The sequence below is a fragment of the Mauremys mutica genome, chromosome 1 (assembly GCF_020497125.1).
Source record: "Mauremys mutica isolate MM-2020 ecotype Southern chromosome 1, ASM2049712v1, whole genome shotgun sequence".
Taxonomy (NCBI): domain Eukaryota; kingdom Metazoa; phylum Chordata; order Testudines; family Geoemydidae; genus Mauremys; species Mauremys mutica.
In genome coordinates, this window is record NC_059072.1 from 235,749,199 (window position 1) to 235,775,098 (window position 25,900).

At 40.8% G+C, this 25,900-nt stretch overlaps 1 protein-coding gene across 2 annotated transcripts in view; it reads left to right on the forward strand.

Annotated features, from left to right (window-relative positions):
• NLGN4X (neuroligin 4 X-linked) overlaps nucleotides 1–25,900 on the forward strand; it is a 296,593-nt gene that overhangs the window by 38,016 nt on the left and 232,677 nt on the right. The window contains exon 1 of one of the 2 annotated variants that reach the window (XM_045001054.1): nucleotides 9,167–9,224. The exons of the other annotated variant lie outside the window; for it this stretch is intronic. The gene's annotated coding sequence lies outside the window, so the exon portion shown is untranslated. Of the gene's footprint in view, nucleotides 1–9,166; nucleotides 9,225–25,900 lie in introns of those variants that run through there. 2 annotated transcript variants of the gene reach the window in all.

Consider the following 25,900-nt stretch of genomic DNA (forward strand, 5'->3'; position numbering starts at 1 on the left):
ATAAGAGCTAGGGATTTATTAACAGTTTTATATATTTATTTACAGTTAATTCTTCTACAAACTCCACACCAAAGGTTGTCTATGCAATGTCCATTATCATACACTGTAAAAACATAAGAACAGGGGATATACAGTAACTATTAGCAAAACACAGCAGCACTTCTTCTGCTCTCCCGTGCTGCACATCACTTGAACCCCAGTCATGATCAGCTGTAATCAATACAGCTTAAAAAAAACATGCCACTTTTTCACCAGATGTCTACTCCCTATCACTGCCTCATCCCTCTGCCAGGGCCTGCTCAAACAAATAAGCTTTACATTGTGCACAGAAGTTCAGCAAACTGAATATTCTGGGCCTTCTGGGGCAGAGTATTTTAAAGGCAATGAGTTCTACAGAAAATGCTCTGCCAGTATTCCTCATCTTTAGAGTTAGAGGAATCAAGCTCAAGGGCCTTTGCTGATTGTAACTATAGCAGTATGGCAGCAGGTGGTATCTCAAGAAGGCAGGCTGCAAGAAATCTGAGGATTTACACATCAAAGCCAACACCTTATGCTCAACCTAGAAACTCACAGGCAAACAGTGGAGATCAATGAGTACTGGTAACATGCATGAAAGATATTGTTTAAAACGAAATAGTCATCTATGTTGTTTTGATTTCAGATAAATAAAGTTGTTGTGAGGTCGCCTCCCCCCTCCCCCCCCCCAATTTTTATAAAAGGATAACGATTACCTCAAATAGAAACAGTGTTTATGAATGTGTTAGAAAATGGAAGAAAGGTTGCACAGCTAACATTTGGAATGATCAGAAATAAAGATGGACATTTTAGAAGTATAAAAAGCATATCAAATCAAATTTTGAAGTAAGTAAAGAATTGTGAGTTGATAATTTTAGTGATATGACAGGCATTTTGAATTCTGGAAAGGCACACCCATTACATTGCTGCAAAAAGAGGCCCTTGATAATAATACTTTGTCCTTCATTAACATGTAAGCCTCATTGCCCCTTGGGGGAGTAAGAATCAGAGAATCATAGACGATTAGGGCTGGAAGAGACCTCAGGAGGTTATCTAGTCCAACTCCCTTCTTAAAGCAGGACCAACCCCAACTAAATCATACCAGCCAGGGCTTTGTGAAGCCAGGCCTTAAAAACTTCTAATGATGGAGATTCCACCACCTCCCTAGGTAACCCATTCCAGTGCTTCACCACCCTCCTAGTGAAATAGTTTTTCCTAATATCCAAACTAGACCTCCCACACTACAACTTGAGACCATTGCTCCTTGTTCTGTCATCTGCCACCACTGAGAACAGCTTATCTCCATCCACTTTGGAACCCCCCTTCATGCAGTTGAAGGCTGCTATCAAATCCCCCCTCACTCCTCTCTTCTGCAGATTAAATAAGACCAGTTCCCTCAGTCTCTCCTTATAAGTCATGTGCCCCAGACAAACCTAATCATTTTTGTTGCCCTCCACTGGACTCTCTCCAATTTGTCCACCTCCTTTCTGTAGTGGGGGCCCCCAAAACTGGATGCAATACTCCAGATGTGGTCTCACCAATGCCAAATAGATGGGAATAATCACTTCCCTTGATCTGCTGGCAGTGCTCCTACTAATGCAGCCTAATATGCCTTTAGCCTTCTTGGCAACAAGGGCACACTGTTGACTCATATCCAGCTTCTCGTCCACTATAATCCCCAGGTCCTTTTCTGCAGAACTTCCAGTTAGCCAGTCAGTCCCCAGCCTGTAGCAGTGCATGGGTTTCTTCCTTCCTAAGTGCAGGACTCTGCACTTGTTCTTGTTGAACCTCATCAGATTTCTTTTGGCTCAATCCTCCAATTTGTCTAGGTCACTCTGGAGCCTATCCCTACCCTCCAGCATATCTACCTCTCCCCACAGTTTAGCATCATCTGCAAACTTGCTGACGGTGCCATCCATCCCATCATACAGATCATTAATGAAGATGTTGAACAAAACTGGACCCAGGACCGACCTCTAGGGCACTCCGCTTGATACCGGCTGCCAACTAGACATTGAGCCATTGACCACTACCCGTTGAGCCCGATGATCTAGCCAGCTTTCTATCTACCTTATATTCCATTCATCCTATCCATACTTCTTTAACTTGCTGGCAAGAATACTGTGGGAGACCATATCAAAAGCTTTCCTAAAGTCAAGATATATCACGTCTATCACTTTCCCCATATCCACAGAGCCAGTTATCTCATCATGAAAGGCAAATGACTTGCCCTTGTTGAATCCATGTTGACTGTTCCTGATCACCTTCCTCTCGTCCAAGTGCTTCAAAATGGATTCCTTGAGGACCTGCTCCATGATTTTTCCGGGGACTGAGGTGAGTCTGTAGTTCCCTGGATTTGCCTTCTTCCCTTTTTTAAGGATGGGGTGAGGTATAATTATGTAAATTTTTCAGATAGATAAATTGACACAGGTGCCAGGGCCACTGTTTTTAAAATTTGGCTGTCTAAAGTTACTTAGCGGCTTGATTCTTAGTAGTGACTTCAGTGGACTTCAATGGGAACTCCAGGTGCTGAGTACCTTTTTTTTTTTTTTAAAAGCTACTTATCTGAGTACCTGGATAAAGATTTAGGAGCCAAACTATACACATCAGTTTCAGTCAGGATTGAAATTTTGGTCTAAATCAGAGAGTGTCAATTGTAGAGAAAAGAACGTAACACAGGGAGCTGTGACTCCTGGTATCCTGGGTCTAGCCACAAGATCATATTGTCTTATGTAGGAAGTAGTTTTAAACTGATGAATTGATTATTAGCTGAGCAAAGAAGGACATCACATTCTGTATTTAAACACTGTAGGGTATAGGAATCAGATAGTATCCTTTCAAATAATTTGTTAGCTATTTGGTGGTATCACTGTCTCCTATGTTTCAGAAGCTACCGGAACCCTGCTTGAGCTAGGTCTTGGGTGTTATATATGTTTAGGAAACCCAGTTATTTGGCATTGTAACAGGGCATTGGCCCTTTAGAGTAATGCGAGGGGCCAATTACTCTGTTCCAGGTGTCTGTAATAACCAAAAATGGATATTGGATAAGGTAGACGGTCCCAAGAATAGTTAGTGTCTGTGAGGGGGAAGGTATAGGCCCAAATCCAGGCTATATTTCCTTTCAGGGCCTGAGACCAATAGCTTCTGGAGTGAGCAGGGCAAGGCTCCCCTCTCTCCCAGCCAGTCCAGACCTATATTTAGGGAAATTTGACCCACCTAGGAAATATGAAGAAGTGGTCAGGTGACTGAGGGCGAGTGACTCATAAACAGAGTCTCCAAGGAGAGGGAGAAGTCAGTTAGAAACACAATCCTGAGAAAGAGGATTATGAGACCATAACATTGAAGGTGGGTGAAAAGGGGCATTTTTGGGATCTGAATGACATTTAATAAATTAGATCCCAAGAGAAGGCGAACATTTTTTTTTTAAGACTCTGGGTGTATGTGAATTATTTTTGAGGACTGAAAACGAAACTGAGGCAAGGTGCCTGCAGTGTCATCCCAGTCCATGAGGGGGACCCCTGTGTTGGCACCTGTTTACAGTCCCCCACTGTGCTCCTGTGGTTCTTTGGTATTATGTTTCCCTTTTCTTTCTTTCTCCCTTTTCTGTTCACACAGGGTCAGAGATACCAACAATTCTTCACCACTCTTCCAGTCCATAGCATAGATCCATAGGTCTTGGAATTCCAGTTCTTTTCTCTCCAAACTTCTCTTGATGGAGCCTTTCCATCATATCCTCGGTCTTCCACATTTTTTCTTGCTATCTTCTTCCTCCCATGCTTTCTTTACTGGTTGTTTGTATCCCATTCTTATCACATGTTCAGCCCACCTCAAATGTGAACTCTTGAGCCTATCACTGAGAGTCCCAAGTTCACCTTCCCCCTAATTTCTTCCTTGCACACTTTGTCTATCCTCTGCTTGCCTTCCATTCACCTTGTCCTGGGTCTACCCTCACTTGAAACTGGGGGGTTTCAAGGTGAGGACCCGCATGCCACCATGTCAAAGGTCTCACCCCCACTTGGAGCTGTTCGGCTCCAATGTGGGGACCTGACTTGGTTTCCCTCTAAACTAAAATCCTAGTTTAGATCTAGTAAGCTGCCACCACTCAATTAGGAAATGTGAATTGAGACACAGTCCTTCCCCAAAATCCTAGGGGATTCCAAGAGCCCCAAATCCATGGAGTTCTTACACCCAGGAGAAACAAACCATTCCCCCTGCTTCCTCCCCCCTCCCTTTTCCTAGGAGAGAGAGATACCTTGATTCAAACTCCTTGAATCTCCCACACACAGGGAAGCAGCCCACTTCCCCTCTCTCTCTCTCCTAGCCACTTTGGAGAGATATACACCGAGTCAAATCCTTGACTCAACACAAAGAGGGACTCACTTCCCCCCTCCCCTTCCCCTGAATTTCCACAAGAGAAGGAATTAACCAAGTCCAAAGAAAAGAAAAGAATTTATTAAGAGAACAAAAAGAAAATACAGAATCTCTATGAGCCCAAGCTGGACACTCATAGGGTATAACCTTATCAATCTCTGGAGAGAATCCCCTCTCCCCCTTTCTTTCTCAGTGAAAGCAAAGTAACAGCAAACAGGAATAAAGCATTTCCTTTAGCAAACACACAATTGCAAATATAGAAATCAAATCATAAGACTAATTCGCCTTTCTAATTAATACTCACTATTAATTAGTAGAAACTACTCCAGGAGAACTTGGAGACATGACTGTCCTCTTTTAGATTCAAAAGAGTACTCACTCAGACAAAGGCTTCCCTCCACAGAGATTTGAAAAAATCTTATCTCTGATTGGTCCTCTGGTCAGGTGGTCACCAGGTACTACATGTTAACCCTTTACAGGTAAAACAGACTTTAACCCTTAACTATCTGTTTATGACACACCTCAATTCCTTTATGTTAGGTATTTATGTGAAGAGCAAAAGACACAAGAAACATACTGTAGGGGTAACTGTGGGGACACTCTTAAAAGCCTAATTTGCCTAGAGGTCTTGTCCTGTGATCTCTTAAAAGAAGGTCATGTTTATCTATTTTTTTTTAAACATAGAGGTCCTGTTACATATCCACCTCTAATTTGTCATCTGTCAGACTTCAGTCATACTCTACCTTTCCCCTTCCTTTTTTTAAATAGAGTGGCCATTGAAATCTATGATAGTTCTATATGTGGAAGGGCTGCACCACAAACCTCTTGAGGTCTGATCCAAAGTATCAGTGGGCTTTGAAGCAAAGGAAATGCAATGTATGTTGGACAGTATACAGTACTCAGATTTTTAAAAAATTAGGATTATTTGAAAGTTCTGCATCAAATGTAATTGACAGAGATATGTAGTTATTGGCACAGGAGTAAAATAGCTGGTGGAATGGAAAAGTAACTCCTGAAAGGGGAAACCACACGGCTATTGAATTGTTTCATCTGGTGGAGGCTCCTTAGCCCAGGAATATTAACCCTTACTTGCTCTGGGTTGCATCTGAAACATTGCTATTTATTCATTACATTGTAATGCACCAGGTTCTGAATTCATCTTTGTATGCCAGCTTTGCCTACCGATATGCAGATTTCTACAGCCTAGTCTGCTGGTTACAACCACAAGAAATTGATATCGATTGTGGGATATCAAAGTTGGCCTACATGCCAAAGACCTATCTAATAATAATATAAAAATGAAACTGGTGGATTGGAGTCTTTTAAGTACATTGGCCAGTCAGTGAAATATTTATTTTAATGTAGGCAAAGATTAAGTAAGGTCAATGTACTAAAAATAAGAGAGTGCATGTTAAATTAAATTATTGTGCATCCTACTGATCAAAGAAATGGTAAGAAAATATTAAAGGAAAATCTTTTAAATCATCATCTGTTTTTAAGGCTAAAGATGGTTTCTGAGTTGTTTTGTTTTAAAATAAAGATACTGTGAGGATTCAAGAGAAGGAAATAATTTGATTTTTTAAAATGTGATAGTGTTGTTTCACTAGACTTCATTGAGAATAGTTTGTTCAGTATTGACCATCATGTCCATGGAAGGATGCATTTACTAAAGAGGGATTATATCAGTAATGGTGATTTCAATTGATAATAATAGAGTATTTAATATAACAAAAAATATATAGGGGTTTTGTTAATGCCAGTACAGATTGGAGTTCACACATTTGGCTCATATATAGGTTCCAAAATATGGGACCAAATGAGGAATAATGAGGAAATTACAGGGAATGTGTTCATTATTTAAGTGCTCATTGTGAGGTTGGTAATTGTAAGAGAACTACCTAACTCAGCAATAAAAATATTAAACTTATCAAAGGAGGAGTATGAATGAATTTAAAATATACTTGCTGCATATACTGTGAATTAAACTATATGCAGTGACTGAACAGGGAAGTTCAAGGTTAAACTTAATATTGAAAGGGCGAAGATATGTTGGGCCTAGTGGATTTTCACAGTCCAGCCATTCCTTATATCCTTATGTCTTATATACTAGGTTTAATCACTTACTACTCTTAAAGAGTTGGAATGGCTGTTAGAATCCACATGAGCATTGAAATCTCCAGAAAAAAAACAACTGATGCTAGCATATGGAGAGATTTGAAACATTGTCATAACTTGGAATAAAAGTTGTCTTCATTTTCAGCATCTGATTCCTCAGAGGGTATGTATAAGCTAATTACTGTAATGTTAGGCTTCCTCTCAAACTATGCAATAAATATCCAGATGGACACTTCCACGGTTTATCTAAGACACTTCACAAGTTGTTTATTAATGAGTAGTTATGCTTTGCAACAATATTTTTTTCATAGGTACATTATATCCAGACATCATTATCCATCCAGTGATATCTAACATCAGTATCTGTAGATATTCCTCATCTTTGTATTTAAATGAGGCCCAGTTCTTCAGCCCTTGCAGTGAGTAGCACTTATTTACAAGAATCATTAGATTGCAGTCAATGGGACAACTCATTGGGAATAAGAGCTACTCAGTGTGGAATCAGCACATAGCAATTATGGACCAAATCCTGATCCCATTAAGAACAATGGCAAAACTTGCATTGATCTCACTGGGACCAGAATTTGGGCCAAATTCTGTTATCCTTATTGTAGCTGTTAAAAAATGTTTTTCACTGACAGCAGCCAACAAATGGGTTGTACAGTGACTCCTTGCTTAACGTTGCTGTTATGTTCTTGAAAAATGAAACTTTAAGCAAAACAATGTTAATCAAATCCAATTTCCTCATAAGAATTAATATAAATGGGGGGGTTAGGTTCCAAGGAATTTTTTTTTCAGACAAAAGACATTTTATATATACATATATACACAGTACTAATCAGAGAATTGTCTGGGGACCTGCTCATGAGCTCCCTGAGCTTCTCCTAAAGCAACCATGTCGATATCAGGTGGGATATTTCCCAGGGAATGCCTTGCTGCTAAATGATGAACTAGCACTCGGCTGAGCCCTCAAAGGTTAGCACATTGTTGTTAATGTAGCCTCACACTCTACAAGGCAGCACTGAGGGAGGCAGGAGGAAGGAGACACAATAGACGCAAGACAACGGCTACAAACGCTTCCCTGCAGAAACTGAACGTGATGATGAACCCACACTATCCCACTGGAGCGCACCACTCCCTCCTCCGGACGGCGCTGCACAAACTTTTCAAACTGCGTGGGGAGGTGCTCAACCCTCGGCTCTGCCCCAGGCCACCCCCTCCACCCAGCACATCCTTGCTCCTTCCCCTTCCCCCTACAAGCCTCCAGAATGCCCATGAAACAGCTGATTGCTGCGAGAGGGAAGGAGGGGGGAGTTGCTGATCCGCGGAGCCGCTGGGGTGAAGGAGGTGCTGGAGGGATTGGAGGGGAGCTGTCGAGAGCGACTGCCAGTACACCCTGGTTCCAAGTCCCCACAGCCAAACAACGTTATAAGGAAACATTGCACAACTTTAAATGAGTATGTTCTCTAATAAATCACGGACGTAACAACGAAACAGCATTAACAAGGATGATGTTAAGTGAGGAGTTACTGTACATTTTTCTAATACCCTTTAGAAATCTATATTGTGCATGGATGATCGTCCTTTTCTTCATCAGCCACCTGAGAGTCGTGTCTGCTCCCTATGATAAGGACATGTGGCTGAATTTTAGGAAGCAGTGATCTTTGAAAGCAGTATATGTTTACACAGCATAATTGTTGTCACATTGAAAAATCGTTTGTATTGCATTAGTAAGGGCTGTACTGTGGCTAATGCATTAAACCTGATTTCTTAAATACACTCTTTATGTCAGTTTTATTAGAGAGCTAGTAGGATGCAAGGTTCCCTCACCTTTGTCCCTTACTGTTTTATTTATCACACAAAGTGCTTGTCTTTATTGATTAGTTCAGTGATAACAAGAGAAGAGCTGATGTAACCCATTAAAGTTTTGCAATGTCTTTGAGTTCCAAAGGGGATAGTACAAATACAGCCAGTGCTTCTAAGTAGAATACTGAACATTGAAAATTGATTTCTATTTGATTGCAGGCATATTATCATTTGCTACATATCACTACAAAGCACCTAATATATAAATAATAATATATTATATGGAGCAGATCTCATTATGGTGCCATTTGGTATCTTGAAGTGAAATTGCAAAATGCCTGCCTTTAAACAGGTTATGTGGAGATGTTTAAAATTCAATTTCATTTATTTTGCAAATTATTTGTTATAAATAACTTAGAAATGAGCTGAAAATATGTTTCATATCAGTGGCAGATCTGTACAGAAATATTGCTGAAGATTATTATAACACAAATCAGTGGTAAACCTGTAGCCTCATATATACCTTGTGCAGTTTTTTTGTTATTATTATTGTGTGTATGGGTAATAAGATGGCTTGATTTTTTAAAAATAAGTTAAATCAATAAACAAATCCAAACTTATCAGGAACACACAGAATATTCTGTCTTCACTTTGACTCATAGTATTCTTGGGGAAAAGAGGAGAGAAATTTAGCTAATTGAAATTAGTATTTATGGAGGCCTGCCCTTTACAGAAAGATAAAAGTAAAAAAACAAAAAGTAGTGTGACGTGTATTTTGAGATAATAGTACCATTTGTATTAATAAAAGGCACAACATGCATCTTTCTAACAGGAGAAAAATTGTGTTGCAACTAAAATGACGACATGCTGCCTCCCACGGAGAGATTCTGAAGCATTCTTAAAAACACGATTCAGTGGTAAGTGTTAACTGTTAACAGTAGGCTCACGACAATTCAATTTTGAGTTTATCCAAATATATATTAGGAAATGAAGATTAAGTCTTTGTGGCTGATGTTCTGCTATTCTGGCCTTTACACTTTAGACTTTCAGCTAAGATGCATACTGTTTTTGCAATACAGATGTACAATTAGACAAAGAATGCAATCGGTTCTAAACACTTTTTGCTGTTTTTGTGTGATAAGCATGGATTTAGCATTATTGTTTAAATCAGAAAAACTAACTAAAATAGCCATGCTTAATGGTATATATTTTAACATTAAGCACTTGAAGTTTGGGCTTTCAAGATCACACTCTCTTTATAGACTTTAGCCAAGATTTTTAAATCTGGTTGCAAAAAGTTAGACTCCAAAATCCATATTGAGGCAAATAAATAAAAGTGGCTTAGCTTCCAAAGGTGCAGAGCACTCCAGCTGCTGACATATATGTATTTAGAAGTTATGTTTGAAAGTTCTGGCCTATTCTTTTGTCAAAGCAGAGCTCTGAATCAATTTGTGATTTTCTTGCTTCAAGAGCAAGCCTTGATTGTCTGGCTATCCCAAAAGAAGGACAGGAGACACTTGATATAGATTTAATCAGGCTGCAACTTTATTATTAGATGCCTGGGGCTACCTGGAAGATAAAAGTGTACAGTGCAGGCAACTCCATGTTCATTCAAATAACTACACGGGGCTTCCACCAGCCCCCTTCATTTTTCATTCAGGTTCCCCAGCCAACCCATGGCTGGTACCTTAATGATCAATGCCTCCCTTATAGGAGGATTAAGGTGGGCTGTCAGAAAGGGGGGTTGGCTCCTTGCCGTACAAATCACAGGAGCCTCATGCCCCCACCTTCCCCTCCTCCACCCGTTCCTTTAACCAGCATCTCCTTTTTAAGTCATTTACCAGGTCATTTTATCTGTTCACTGGATGATTTCCCTAAGGAGTCCTTGCACTGGACATCCACTCCACTTACCAAATGAGTTGCGAAATATAGCCTAACCCCACTTTCTTCTCACTATAATAGGTCCTCCCTGACACCTGCTGTGGGGAAGGTGAAAACCCCCATTCCACCAAAGGTGGTAGTGAGAGAAAATTTCCTTCCCAGCCCCCCTAAAAAGGAGCAACTAGTACAATGCCCATAACAGGTCCTGACCCACCTGATATTCGCACCTCAAGAGGAGGGAAGGTGGGTGCTGCTTTGCCTGCTGCATGGAGAAAGGGCTTCCAACACCAGGACGTGTGCCTTTTAAAGCCTTTCACTCCTTACATTCCCAGGGGGTGAGTCAGCACTGCACAGCTGACCATCACCCATCTTTTTGCAGCAGTTTCTGATCTCCTTCTCACCCTCCACCCCCACCTTACATTTCTGCTACCTTCCTCCAGCAAGCCCAGACAACATTCCCCACACCCCCAACTTCAGATGCGGTATGCTCATTTTCCTTATAATAGTACTTTGGTCACCAGAAAGCAACATTGTCTGGTGTTTTCTTTTACTATTAGCATGCATATTTTATACATGTTTATCTTATAAAGTGATCAAGTGCCAATGGCCTAGTGAATAACAGACTGGACTGGGACTCAGGAGACCTGGGGGTCTGTTCCTTGCTTTGCCACTGGCCTGCTAGGTGATTTTGGGAAAGTCAACTTCCATCCCTTTGTCTGTTTCCCTATCTGTAAAGTAAGGTAACCTTTGTAAAGCACTTTGAGATCTACTGATGAAAAGTACACTATAAGAGATAGGTATTCTTCGATATCCCACAAAGACCTAGTATTGGTGTTTCCCCTATATTTTATATTGCTACCACAGGGATGATATATATAATGGAGACTTAAATAAATCAGTAATGAAATGTTAGATTAAGCCAGCCATCCCTTTCCTCTTAAATGACTCTGACACTCCTGTTAGTAGAAAAAAAATGTTCATAAATGACCAGAGTATAGTTACTGTAGTCCATAGGTCTTCCTTCTCACATTGTGTGCTTTGTGAACTGTAGGCAGATGTGCCTTTTGTAGTAATCATTTCCTTGGCTGCAGTGCAATGACATTTCAATTTCATATTATCACTGTGTCTTAAACTCAAGGAGAAGGAATAATAATATCTCGGACATGATAAAGTTGTGAATAACTAATAACTCATAGTATGACAGTTTGGTTATGAAATTCAAGGGTACCATTATGTGAAGTGGAAAAATCAGATGAAGAAAATAACAGCTCTGAAAACTCCTGTGACTTTGCATCACTGAACCACGTTTGTTTCCATTTGTTGTAATTTAATGTAATTGAATAAAAAGCACTGTTTGAAAATGAGCCCATATAATAATTTAGAATTCATGCTGATCCTGATCATAGTTTATCTCATATTGGTTGCTAAAACTAAAATTCTGTTCCTACCATCCTCAAAGAACACGCACAATTTCTATGAAATAAATCCAAATGATAGATATAATGGATCCAATACTGGAGTCAAAGACAAAACTCCCATTTGTGGACAGAATTGGGCCCAGCACCTCATAAAAGTTTTATGTGGTCGTCTGTTGAAACTACCCAGAATAGTGTCTCAAGGAGCAGGGCCAGCTCCAGGCACCAGCGCAGGAAGCAGGTGCTTGGGGTGGCCATGGAAAGGGGTGGCATGGCTGGGTCTTCGGTGGCAATTCGGCGGCGGGTCCCTCAGTCCCTCTCTGAGGGAAGGATTGGCCGCTGAATTGCCGCCGAAGAATGAAGCTGCGCAGTAGAGCAGCTGCCAAAGTGCCGCCGATCGTGGCTTTTTTTTTTCCTCTTCGCCACGCTTGGGGCGTCAAAAAGGCTGGAGCCAGCCCTGTCAAGGAAGCATTGAGCATATATATGTGTACTAAGGTGCATCTCAAAATATCTTTCAAGCACTGCTTGAAAGTGCTTTGAAGAAGACTTGTGTGAGACCAGTCTTTGATTTTGTAATATCTTCACCATAGTTGGTCTTGTTTAATAAATATGCATAAAACCTGTCCCTGCCCGCAGGTATATGGGATCTTGGGGAGCAATTACCACACAGGTGGGGTGCCAATTAATTTCTTTATTAAAGGAAAAAGGAAGTGGTGGGAATTTAACAATGAAATACGATGGGATGGGGTGTATAGGGTGTTTACAATAGACAATGATGGGGGGGTTCTTCTTATTGAACAGTGTAGGGAGTTCTAACAGTGGGGTACAGTAAGGGGGTTCAGTACAATGGGATACAGTACAGTCAATGAGCAACTCAACTTTATATAGGAACAACTTTAGATACAGTGTGGAATGCAAAATGTACCCAAAAGAAATGCAAAGTAAAATGGTAGCTTCAATGCAATACAAAGTATATTAGAAAAGTGGAGGCAACCAATGGGGTGTTATAACCACAAGTGAAATGTGAATCACAGTGCAATGATACAATATGGGTGATAAGTGAAATTATGCAATGTAACAGTATAAAAGAAAATTAATGACTTAATCTGTGAGGCTGTGATAGCAGATAATCTGCAAGAGTGTACCTAAAGGCTGGGTCTAGAAACAGGAGTGGGGAGGGGGGTGAATGATCAGTGGCAACTGATGAGAGGAGAGTGCAGCTGCAAGCAGCGAGAGACTCTGAAGCCTGCGGGGTGAAGCCCAGAGCAGTCTTCAGGAGCCTGCGGGCTGGACGTATGGGAGACAAGAGCAGCTGGAGCGCACTTAAGGGGAGTCTGGTAGCAGCAAGAGGGGAGGGCGCTGAACGTGCAAGCGATGGGAAGGCACGTGGAGAATGGGGGAGGCGGCTGAGGGAAGAAGCAGGTTGCAGCAGCGGAGAGCACTTCAGGGAAGCTGCGGAGCAGTGGTGTGAAGACAAACGGAGCAGTGTGATGGTGATCTTCGGTAGGGGAGGGGCAGCGGAGAAGCGGGAGCACGAACACAGGGGATACAGGGAGAGGCAACTGAGAAGTGTAAAGAAGGGCTAGAGGGAGGCTTAAGCAACAAGCGGACCCCCCCCCGCAAAAAAGGAAAGAAGCGGCAAAGGGTTTGGGAAGTTACACAGGGGGAGAAGCAGTAAGGGGTTTGGAAAGTTCGGAGGGTGATGCAGACGTGGGGGAAAAAGCAGCAAAGGGTTACAACAGGGAGACATGGAGAAGTACACAGAGGGGGTGATTGGAGTGGGGGAAAAACAGACATGGGAAAGTTCAGGGAGAGATCGGGACAGCGGGAAGACGAATTCAAACAGCAAAAAACCTTATCTATCGTCTAACTTAATTAAACTTATATAAAATGACAAGCAGCTTATACAAAGTAACAAAACAGGTACAGAATACAACCAGGCAATGGCTTTTTAAAATCTATCTCAACCAACGACTAGGCAAAACAACAAATATCACAATTCTAAGCAAAACTATAACAAGCAACTATACGGAGCAACAAAACAGCAAACTATAGCAAGGCAGGTGAAACTTACAAGCGCTACAATCTTAGCAAACTATGACTTATTAGACTAAAAAACAAAACCTATGGTGCACCTTATGCTATGGGAAGTTACAGAGGGCAGAGTGGTATGTGCCCAGGATACAGCTCCCAAGGCAGCCCCCAAGGAAGCCAAGGGATGGTGGCTGCAGCAGTGGATACGGCTGAAAGCAGTGAGCCCCGAAGCAAAGCCCACTGGAGCAGAGCTTAGCGGCGGCACAAACTTATTTTTAGCGGCAAAGCGCCGCGGAGTTTAAGAGAGGTTTTAAGACACAGACCAAAGTTTAGCTTGAGTCTGTGTGCTGGGGAAACAGAGCCAGCAGCTAAAATAATAAAATAAAAGTATAGAAAGTTTCACAGAGGGATTCTTACCAGTCCCCAAGGCAGCAGCAAAGGCAGAAGCAGCAACAACATCAGAAGAAGCAAAGAGCACTCGGTACAGTCTCGATAATCAGGAGGTCTCTCAGGCAGCAATTGGTTCTTTGTGGGGGAGGGGTTAAAAACGGGGGTACTCTCAAAAATAAAACGAGAGCGGAGAAAGGACCCCCCAGAACCCCTGGCTGATCAGACCAGGCAGCAATGCAGGAACCTTTCTGAGGTTTGTTTCAAAATGCCTGTTTTTTAAAGACAAACTCAGGCAGTTTCCCGCCAATAATCCTGATAGGCTCCCTCTGTCACAGGGGAGGAGACACAGGGAAAAACTGCAGGTGAGCACAGAGACGTGCCTGGGCAGAGTCCTGGACAATAGGTGTGAGTTCACACCTCAGGACTCAAAAGCACATGAGGCCTATGACTCATGCCCAGGATCTCAAAAACACATTAGGTCTTGCAGCTCTGGACATTGCCTACCCTACACAAAGCCCAGGTTTAACAAGGTGATAACAGGACCAACCCTTTGAACAAGGCAGTGGTCCCACTTAGCACGCAGCACAAGTGGCCATCCCTTTGAGAAGGGCAATGGCTCTTGGTAAACGACTTAAGGGGCCCTCCCTTTGAGAAGGGCAGAGGCCCTGGTAAACAACTTAACAGCCAGGGAGGAGCGGCCACAGAGGAGAACAAAAACAAAATGGAGTAAGGGGACAGCTGTAAGAAACAAAATGGAATAGGGGGAAAGCTGTAACAGACAAAACCAAAATTAGGTGGGAGGTTGGGGGCAAGCAGAAAGAACAAATTACACTGAAATCATAAAGCTAAGGGGAGATCTTCAATGGCAGGTGGCTAACTCCCATTGAAAGTCAGTGGGGAATTGGGTGCCTCATAGTCATTTGCACCTTTGAAAATCTCACCCTTTAATGTGTTGTGTCTGACTGCAATACATCCCAAAAGCCCTTCAAAATTCAGAGTTAAAACCATGACTCCATCATTTCTTTGGCCCCCTTTTCCTCTGGTACCAGCAGTCCAGTTTCATATATGTTCATTTAACCCAACCTCAAACAAGTGAAAGGGGTAGAAGAAGGAAATGCTGTAGACAGTGCTAGGGGGGGTTACCTTTTATGTGTAGCAAGCAGGGAAGGACATGGGATGATTCTGATGAGTCTTTTCTGGCAAGATCCAGACTGAAATGAATGTGAGGAGAGGCATATCCATTGTTATTGGTCATGATAGCATTTCCATCAATGGTGGTTATGGCAAAGAAGCTTGAGCAAAAGTAAATGATCTAAGAAAAGTTAAGTGTGTAACACATAATTGTATTTTTTTATATTTGCGGTGCGTCATAGCGATCAGGTTTTAATCATGAGCTGGGAGAACAGTGTGAATCCCTGGGTCAGTACAAGTGCAAATTAGATGCCATGGCTTGGATATAGAAACACTCTGACTTCTACTTTATTATACTTCTTTGTATTATAGAAAGAAAACTATAAAAGAGGACTGGCACCTCATGGTTATTTTTCCTCCTTTTTCCACATTCATCATTCGCATCCAGATTTCTTGTGTTTAAATTCCTGTGCCCTATTGTGTAGGAGGTTCCCCACCCTTGAATATAAATAAAAAAGTAAATATTCTAATGTCATCTAATTCTGCTGTGTATAGGATTTAATTTCTGAAAGAGCACAATATGTTGTTCATTGATGGAAACAAGAAAATCACACAAACATGCAGCTCTTTGAACTTAAACATTATTCTTATCTACAGTTATTTCACAACTATACATCAATTGCAGTGATAGGGCTCTAGACAAGCGATCGGCAACCTTTGGCACATGGCCCGCCAGCGTTAGCCTCCTGGAGGGCCGGGCCAGTTTGTTTACCTGCCGTGTCCGCAGGTTCGGCCGATCGCGGCTCCCACTGGCTGCGGTTCGTTGCTCCAGGCCAATGGGAGCGGCGAGAAGTGGTGCAGGCCAAGGGATGTGCTGGGCACTGGCTTACCCTGGCGAGCCACGTGCCAAAGGATGCCAATCCTTGCTCTAGACAAAGGCCCCAGTCTGGCAACTGATTGTGCACCTACATGGAGTCCTATTGAAGTCAGTGAGACACAACCCTTCTTAATACAGTTGTCAGCTCAAGAGTTTCTGGAGTCCCTTTTTTCAGCTCTCATCCAGGTTCTGACTAGACGTCTCCCTGACCTTCATATTGCGAGTGCTTTAAGACTAGGCTCGGAAGGATTAGATAACTATCAATGTGTTGGTAAACACTGATTTCACCATACATATGCAACGTGATGGAAAAATATTTCCATCAATAATAATAAAAAATTACTGAAGGCAAAGTAAGAAAAAAATATCATTTGAGAAGGTATTAGAGTTTGGTTTAAGGATATTTACTTTGTATATTTTGACATGACGTTGACAATTTGTGTTTTAATGGTTATAAAACTTTAACTTTTTGAATCTCAGTGTCTGCTGACATTAAATATTATCTGATCCTCCCAAATTTCCTGAAGCTGTGAACATTTAAATTGATAAAAATAGAAAAAGAGGCATAAAAATAAATGTCAATATTATTTGTTAAAATTATAAACAAAAATCGAATTTTGCCAAGCCTATTTATGACTGTTTAATACAAAGGCATACTCAACTGCAGATTCTAAGTAGTTGTTAAATAGTCCCATAAATAATCTTCCCAGTGTCCTTGCTGGTATTCTGTCAACTTTTACACTCTCATATTGTACAAATATTGCTCTCTTTAAAAGTTTGCCTGATTTAAGCATTGAGGCGAAATTTACCACATGTAGAATGTCTATGCATCACTTAAGTTTCTCTCCAACCCTATTTTGAGGGTTTAGGTGGATTATAGATCTTTTGCTGATGAACAAATTTCACCATAATTCACTTAAATTATGCAATGTTTTATAAACAGAAATAAAATGCTCAAGCAGAAACAATTTTAGGTTACATAATCATATAAAACTCTTATATAAAATGTTACAGTTGAAGGTTACAGTTTTCCTTAAAAAAAAAAAGTATAACTGAAGTGCAGTGCTGTAAGAATATCAACTCAACACAGAGGGCCAGATGCTCAGCTGGTTACATTGGATTGCCTACATTGGCTTCAGTGGTGCAACATCTGTTTACACCAGCTGATGATCTGGGTCATATGTGGCAGTGTTGCCACTGTATTCAGTGGATGCAGAATTAGGCCCCTGGAACCCAGCTTCCAAAGCTTTCACACATTGGCATGCAGTTAAACAAGGACAGAAAGCAAAACAGTGTTAGCTCTCTTCTTTGCATTGTGAAAGGTTTGAACATGTTAGTTTATAGAATAATCATGGCTAGGGCAGGGGGAGATATTCTGTAACATTTCAATATCTTCCCAAACTGGAAGCTGCAGCATCTCCTGACCCCTAGGAAATCCGTTTAGGGGAAGCTGAGTGGGCCACCCAATGTCAGGAAATATAATAGAATTTTCCCAGTGTATGTGTGTGAGATTCGGAGTCTAGAGCAGGATAAAGAACGGGAGTACTTGTGGCACCTTAGAGACTAACACATTTATTTAAGCATAAGGTTTCATGGGCTACAACCCACTTCATTGGATGCATGCAGTGGAAAATACAGCAGGAAGATATATATATACACACAGAGAACATGAAACAATGGGTGTTACCATACACACTCTAATGAGAGTGATCAGTTAACAGGATAGCTAGTCCAGATGAGTCTTGTGATGTGACACCCCAGCTTTGCATAATGATAATCATTTATAGTGAACATTCCTGCTTTGAAAATTGCTTCTGTAGGCACTGGAGCAAATACTTTCAGGTGCTTAAATCGATTTTAGGCTCCTTCAGCTCCTGTTGACTTCAGAAGGAGATGTGAGAATTAAGAGCACACTAAAATCTGTTCACCTTTATGTTGGTACTTAAATACGGATTTATGTGCAAGACTTTAGCCATTCAAATTTGGAAAGTTTGGACATGGTTAACACATTTGCACAGTAAATACAGGTTGATATCCTTTTTTAAAATGAATGAACCTTATATGGCACAACAAATAGATTAGTTACATCCATGGGAGCAGGACTTTTGTGAATATAAAATAGTAATTTTTATTTTTAAAGTGGCTCTGAATTTTGAGCCAATTGCAGGTGTACTATTCAAATCACTACCACTTATGCCTCAAATCTTTTACATTTTGCTGTACATTTTTCAGGAGCAAGTTCAGCATTTTGTATGCATTCAGTATTTATTATTTCAGATTTTTCATTGTGTTCTTTATGTTGTATTGAAGTATGTTGGCATATGATAGTATGACTCCTGACTCTTGAAATATTCCTCAGAACAAGACGTGTACGTCATGTGAATATCCTAGTGTGCCTACATTTAAAAAAAAACAAGTAAATTACTTTGACAGGCATACCACCCCCAAAAAAACTTAATAAATGCAGTCAATTTGGTGAGGAATCAATTTGGAGTACATTTGAGGCTGAACATATAAGTGCTGTTGGAATGTTAAAAACACAGAAGTTGCATAAGTTCAACAAAAGTGTGCTCGTTTTATTGTGAAATGCTGCATGGAGAGTGGATTACTCGCTGCATTTACTTAATCTCTGATCAAAATGTCTAACTCAGAAAGGCTGTGTTGAAGAGAAGTGGAAGACTATTGCATTGTGACTTCTTCACAGAACAACATTTAATCTACAACCTATTTTTTAAAAGCACAAGTCATGTTTAAATTGAAGAGTTAGGAGTACAACTTTCACTATATGCATCCATAATGGTTGAATAAAGGATTTCTTATTGTATGTGCCCTGGAGCATGCAATTAAATGCACTGGAAAATATCTGTGGATGAAATACCATTTACCAGAATGATATACCAGAGGAGATACTGAGCAACAATTACAGGTGATATGCCAGCTGCTCAAAGGGTGCTTTTATCCTAAAAGGAGTCAGAAAATCTCAATGATTGTTTCCTAAAAATAGAACAGAAATGAGACTTTCTGAACAGAAGATCAGGATCAGAGAAGAATTGTAAATTAATGTGAAAATCTGTGTGTAACTGAATACTATTGCACACAACTACAAATTAACATGATAAATGTAAGGAAATAATCAACTGTGCTGAAAGTATTATTATTTATTTGTATAGTCCAATAGTATGGAGGGTTGCTGTACCAAAGATCTTCTAAATAGACACAAAAAACAAGAAAGGTTGAAAGATGCAAAGAAAAGTGTTTTGACTAAATGGTGACCTTTTCCATGTATCTTGCTAATTACAGTGGAGGAGAGGAGAGAAAGATTGTTAATTTGTTTAATCTAATTTATTAACATTTCTCTGCAGGGAGAAAGAAGTATATTTTATGGACTTAGCTGTGTTGGACTGTTTCAGGATAGGGGTTCCATTCACAGGGGACAACATATGGAAAGAACTGGCATGTGAGAAAAAGAAAGCATGTGGTAATTAATTGCGAGGCATGAGATAGAGAAGTGGGGTGGATAGACAAATAAAAACCAAAGAGAGAAGAGATTTAGGGAGGTGCTAGATTGGCTAGACACTGGAAGGCTAGAACAAAGAATTTGCTTTTAATGCAGAAGGTAAGGGGAAACCATTGTAGAGACTTGACCATTTAACCAAAATGTGATAAACACTGTTTCCACAATAACTGTTTCTGACCTGGTTTAGAGGAGAAGTGAAGGCAGCTATAAATACTAATAATCATCATAAAAATATATAACAAATGCAAGAAAAGGGGGAATTGGTAGTAATGAATATAAATCAGAAGTTAGGAATTGTAGAAAATTGATAAGGGAAGCAAAAAGACATAAGGAGACATCTGTGGCAAGCAGAGTTAAGGACAGTAATAAGGAGTTTTTAAAATATATTAAAAAGGCACAAAAATAATTCTTATAATTGTATTGGTTCATTACTAGATGGAAATGGTAGAATTATCAATAATAATGCAGAAAAGGCAGAAGTGTTCAATATATATCTCTGTTTTGGATGGGGGGTGGGTGGCAACAGATGACATAGTTTCATCATATGGTGGTGGTAACACTTTCCACTCCACTAGTATCTCTGGAAGATGTTAAACAGAAGCTACTAAAGTTAGGCATTTTTAAATCAGAAGGTCCAGATAACTTGTATCCAAGAGTTTTAAAAGAGCTGGCTGAGGACCTTGCTGGATCATTAACGTTGATTTTTCAGTGTCTTGGAGTACTGGGGAAGTTCCAGAAAAATGGATGAAAACTAATTCTGTGCCAGTTTTAAAACTGTTAAATAGGATGACCCAGGTAATTATGGCCCTATATGCCTGACATTGATCCTGGGTAAGATAATAGAGCAGCTGACATGGGACTTGATTCATGAAGAATTAGAGTGATGTAATTAATGCTAATCAACATGGGTTGAAGGAAAATAGATCCTGTTAAATTAATTTGCAATCTCATTAAAAAAGATATCAGGTTTGGTTGATAAAGGTAATAGTGTTGATGTAATATACTTAGACATATGTAAGACATTTGATTTGGTACTACATGACATTTTGATTTAAAAAACTAGAACAATATAAAATTAACATGGCACACATTAAATGTATTTATAACTGACTAAGAGATTAATCTCAAAATGTAATTGTATCATCATCAAGCAGGTATGTTTCCAATGGGGTCCTGTAGAATTTGATTCTTGGCCCTACACTACTTAATATTTATATCAATGATGTGAAAACACTGCTAAATGCTAGCAGTTGAAGATAGAGAATTCAGCCTGGAAATGAAGGGTAACTTTTTGACAGTTAGGGTAATTAATCATTGGAACAATTTACCAGGGGTTGTGGTGGATTCACCATCACTGACAATTTTTAAATCAAGATGGGATGTTTTTGTAACAGATATACTCTAGGAATTATTTGGGGGAAGTCTATAGTCTGTGTTACACAGGAGGCCAGATTAGTTGATCACAATGATCCCTTCTGGCCTTGGAAGCTATGCACAAAGAGGAAGTAATTACACAATGTATAGGTGATAAGACAATGATTCAGTAGTATAAGCATCTTGGGGGTTTTTTTGTTTTTTTTTTAAATATCTGTACCTAGATTCTCAGGAAGCTCAGGTTCAGATCCCAGAAGAACTAACTTTCCACTTCAGCCTTCCACTTCAGCCTGAGTTCTGTACAGTTTTGGAGCAATTTCCAAAAGCTCTTAGAAGTCTCATTTTCAAAAGTGACATAGTCACTTAGTGCTAGATTCACAAAGAAACGTAGGTGTGGTAATGCTGAGTGTCACCATCTCTGACTTTTAGGATTCATGAATCCTTTGTTTGGCACCTAGACTCCCTATAAAATGCATGGGGAGAGATAGGCTCCTCAGAATGAGATCCACAAAAGCAAGCACTTTAGATGGCTACTCACCTAAGCTAGTCAATGGAAGATGCCAAGCTAAGGGTTGTGCCCTTAGCACCACCTCTCTCTTGGAGATAGGCATCTACATCCGGGCTGGTGGGAGGCACCTCCTTTGATTGGGATTCTCAGCTGCAAATCCTCTCTTTGGGTTAGGCGCCTGCACTATTTTAGCAAGAAGCCAGGGGAGGGGGAGGAGGACCTCCCTCATAACTTCTAGTCTGGTGGTTAGATGCTCACCTGGGATGTGGGAGATCTCCAGTTCAAGATTCTCTCCCACTCCACCCACCAAGAGAGAGAAGGGATTTGAACTGATAGCTACCACTTTTCAGGAGAATACTCCTAACTCTGGAGGTATGGGATATTCTGTTGCAACTGTTGCACTTAGATTAAATAATGAAAGACTCATTGGACCAGAGAGAGAGAGAGAATGAGAATGGCTCTGTAGCATGGTGATTAGAGCACTCACATAAGAGGTGGAAAAAACAGGATCCAGACTCCCTGCTTCAATTACAACCTTAAATTATTTATCCAGCTTCAACAGGTGTGATGAAGAGCATCCCACATCAGAACATCCCCTAGCTCAGGGGTTAGAGCACATACTTGAGGGTGCAAATCCCAGACCAAATCTCTTCTTCCTCTTCAGTGGTGAAGGTTTTGAACTGAAGGTCTTCCACATCCCAAATGACTATCCTAACCGCTAGGCTATGAAGGAGGTTTTTTTCTGCTTCTGGCCATTTTGTGTGAGCTGGCCTATGGTGGCCCAATCTGGTAGGTGAGGTCAGTCTGAACATGCTCACTGATCGGGCACTGCTGATGAGTTAGATGGAGGAATGCCTATCTGTTGCATCGCAAGAGCAGGAACGAAGTCCAAGCAGAGAGAGAGTGTGTGTGTAAGCAGCCATCTTTATTCATTCCCAGCATGCTCTTATATACAACATGATAAGCAATCACAATTGCTAATTAGTTAATTAAACCCACACAGCCGCAGCTGTAACTCATAGGGTAATTATCATTCTACACACCTGTCTACCTATTCACAATTAGCTGGCCAATGAGAACAAGCCCAAAGCCAGCCCTTCACTCACAATTCTCAATCCAGAAGCCTTCAGCATCTCACATTCAATCCCACACCTATCTTCTCTGGTTCATGTACCCCACTGGGGTTTAGGCGAATGGATGCAAAGGTGGGGGTGAAGTGTGTATGCACAGAGGCAGAAATACAGGCACCTAGGAAACTTTTACTGCAAAAATTGAGTTGCTGAGCAAGTTTAGGTTCCTGCAGCGTTCAGCAGCAGCTGATCAGGTTTTTTTTTTTTTTTCAATCCCCATAGTGCCTGATTCTGGGATTTAGTTGGCCAAACTGGCAGTTAGAGGCCTACGTTCTTTTGTGAATCTAGCCCTTAGGGTCGGTTCTTCAATTTAGGTGCCTATATAAGCAGATAGTGAGATTTTGAAAAATAGCTAACTCTCATTGAAATGAATTTCAGTTATTTCACTGGGAACTAGGCGCCTCAATGCTTTTTGAAAAACACTAGGGACCAGATCCTCAAAGGTCTTTAGGCACCTAACTCCCACTGATTTCAATGGGAGTTAGATGCCTAAATGTCATTGAGGATGCAGGTCTTGCTGCCAATCTCCATATTTAGCTGCCTAAGTAATTTTAAACATCTGACCCATAGTGTAGCTAGGGCAAAGCAGTGCAGCAAAGTACTTTAAGTGAGGAGCCATACTGGATTAATCCCATTCTATACCAAATGCAGGCAATCCACCACAGTTATGGTAACCAGTGCCCTAAAAGCAAATTGATACAGCTGTTCCCCCCCCCCCCAAAAAAAACCCCAAAACAAAACAGACTAAAATGTTTTTCGGAGCAGGCAGCTAAACTGGTTGTAAAAACATGTCAGAACTGAAAATCATTTTATGATTTTGAATTTAGTTTTTATTTGTTTGTTTGTTTTCAGGGCCACCGGGGGGGGGGGCAAGAGGGGCAATTTGCCCCAGGCCCCGCAGGGCCCCCCACAAGAGTTTTTTGGTGCCCCTGGAGCGGGGTTCTTCACTCGCTCCAGGGGCCCCGGAAAACTCTTGCAGGGCCCGGGCCCCCGGAGCTTCTTCCATGGTGGGGGGGTCCTTCCGGCACTTCGGCGGTGGGTCCCAGGGCGGGTCTTCGGCGGCAATTTGGCGGCGGGGGGTCCTTCCGCTCCGGGACCCACTGCCGAAGACCCCAGGCCCCCTGAATCCTCTGGGAGGCCCTGTTTGTTTTTAAGATGTAATTGGAGGGTAGATTAGACCCAGGTACAGAGTATTATTTATCTATTTTTAAAGTAGTGTTTAATTTTGATTTTCCATGAAAAATATGCCCAGAATTTATTACAGTATATTTCCATTGTGTTTGTTAAAAAATGCAGGATGCACCTAAAATACTTTTTCTGCAGGTTTGCATTATCATACAAATCCATTTATTTTATATACTGTTTCCTCTTCCATTGTTCTCTCCTAAGAAAGTAGCTTAAGAAAAGGGGAACAAAGTACATTTCTGATATGAAATGTGCAAACATTACTGTGAACCAACTGAAAGATTGTTCAGAAATGCCTGTGTTTAGATAAAAGTAGTCAAGTGAAGTCTATTTTGCATTCTGTCCTTTTTTTGAGAATTTTACTAATCATGTCTCTTTAACGACACTATCCCACAAAGGGCCAAAATCTGTTCCTGTTGTAAATCAGCTCCCTTGATTTTGATCTAGGTGCACCTATTGAAGCACACGTATATGGTCTAACGATAGTTACTTGTTGGTTGGGATGACTATATAACAATCTTTATCTGATATCTTTGTAAATTCTAATACCTCTTTAACAAATAACTGACAAAGATTGATTATTTGGTAAGAGATAGTATGGTAGAACCTCATAGTTATGAACACTTTGGGAATGGAGGTTGCTTGTAACTGAAATGTTCATAACTCTGAACAAAACGTTATGGTTGTTCTTTCAAAAGTTTACAGCTGAACATTGACTTAATAGAACTTTGCAGTTTTACTGTGCGGAGGAAAAATGCTGCTTTCCCTTTATTTTTTTAGTAGTTTACATTTAACACAGTACTGTATTTGCTTTTTTGGGAGGGATGCTGCCTGATTGTGTACTTCTGGTTTCAAATGAGGTGTGTGGTTAACTGGTCAGTTCGTAACTCTGGTGTTCGTAACTCTACTGTAGTAAAAATGGATACCAGTCTTTGCAGCACCAGCTGTTATTATTAACTCCTTACACCAAAGAAGTTGTAGTTTAATTAACTTGCTTACCTTCCACCAAGTGCACGCTAAAGCTTTCAAAACCTTGAGTAGTAGCGAGGGTGGAGATCAGTGTGGAAACAAATCTCCAGTAACTAGCAGTGACTTTCACCCTTTCAATCTAGTTTTCAATCAGTGGGCTTCAAGGTGCTATTATTATCCAATAATTATGTTGTATCTAAGCCGTGAAGCTTGCTGCTTTGTCTTACACATTTTGGCCTGCTATTGCAAATCTTACATCATATCAGTGGGACTACGTGCCAGAATAGGCTTACCTCACCTGTGCAGAAGTTTCAAGGTCAGGATAAGAAGGAGCAAACCCTAAATCTTCCTGGCTTATCACCTATGAACAATCAGGATATAACTAGCTGCTCAAAAGCTGAATTTAGGACAGTAGGCCAAAGGACACTTTTCCTGAAACATGTACCTGAAACTGAAAGCTTCTCCATTACTAAAACAGTGATTTAAAAGGGGCCTTAGCAAGCACATGTCCCTTCAGAAAGAAACAAACATGTACCAGTATGGTTTTACATTTTCCATTATATAACATACAATACACAAAGCAGTCTTTGACATTTCTCTAGAAGCTTTTCCCCTGTACTGTATGTAAATAAAAAGGCCAGAAATATGCATGTAAGAAGAAGATAGGGACAGCTCCAAGGCCTCACTACACATTAATTGCCAGCAAAAGCACACCAGATTTAGCTAATTTCTGTATTACCAATTTATTTTCATTGTGCAGTAAAATAGCACTTTATAGATTAGTAATACAACAAATAGCAATCAGTCGTTATTTCCATGCCAGGTTTGCTTCCCTGAAACTTATCTGCATGCTGGCCAAACTCAGCTAATGGACTCACTTCCTGTCTGAATTAGGCTAGAACAGAGTTTCTCAAACAGGGGTCGCCGCTTGTGTAGGGAAAGCCCCTGGTGGGCCGGGCCAGGCCAGTGTGTTTACCTGCCCTGTCCACAGGTCCGGCTGATCGCTGCTCCCACGGGCTGCGGATCACTGCTCCAGGCCAGTGGGAGCTGCTGGAAGAGGCGCGGGCCGAGGGACGTACTCACCGCCGCTTTGAGATTTGAGAAAGCCTGAGCTACAATGTCTTTTATGAATCAGATGAACTGTTGTATACCCATTGCCAGAATTCCTTGGGAAAACTGTTA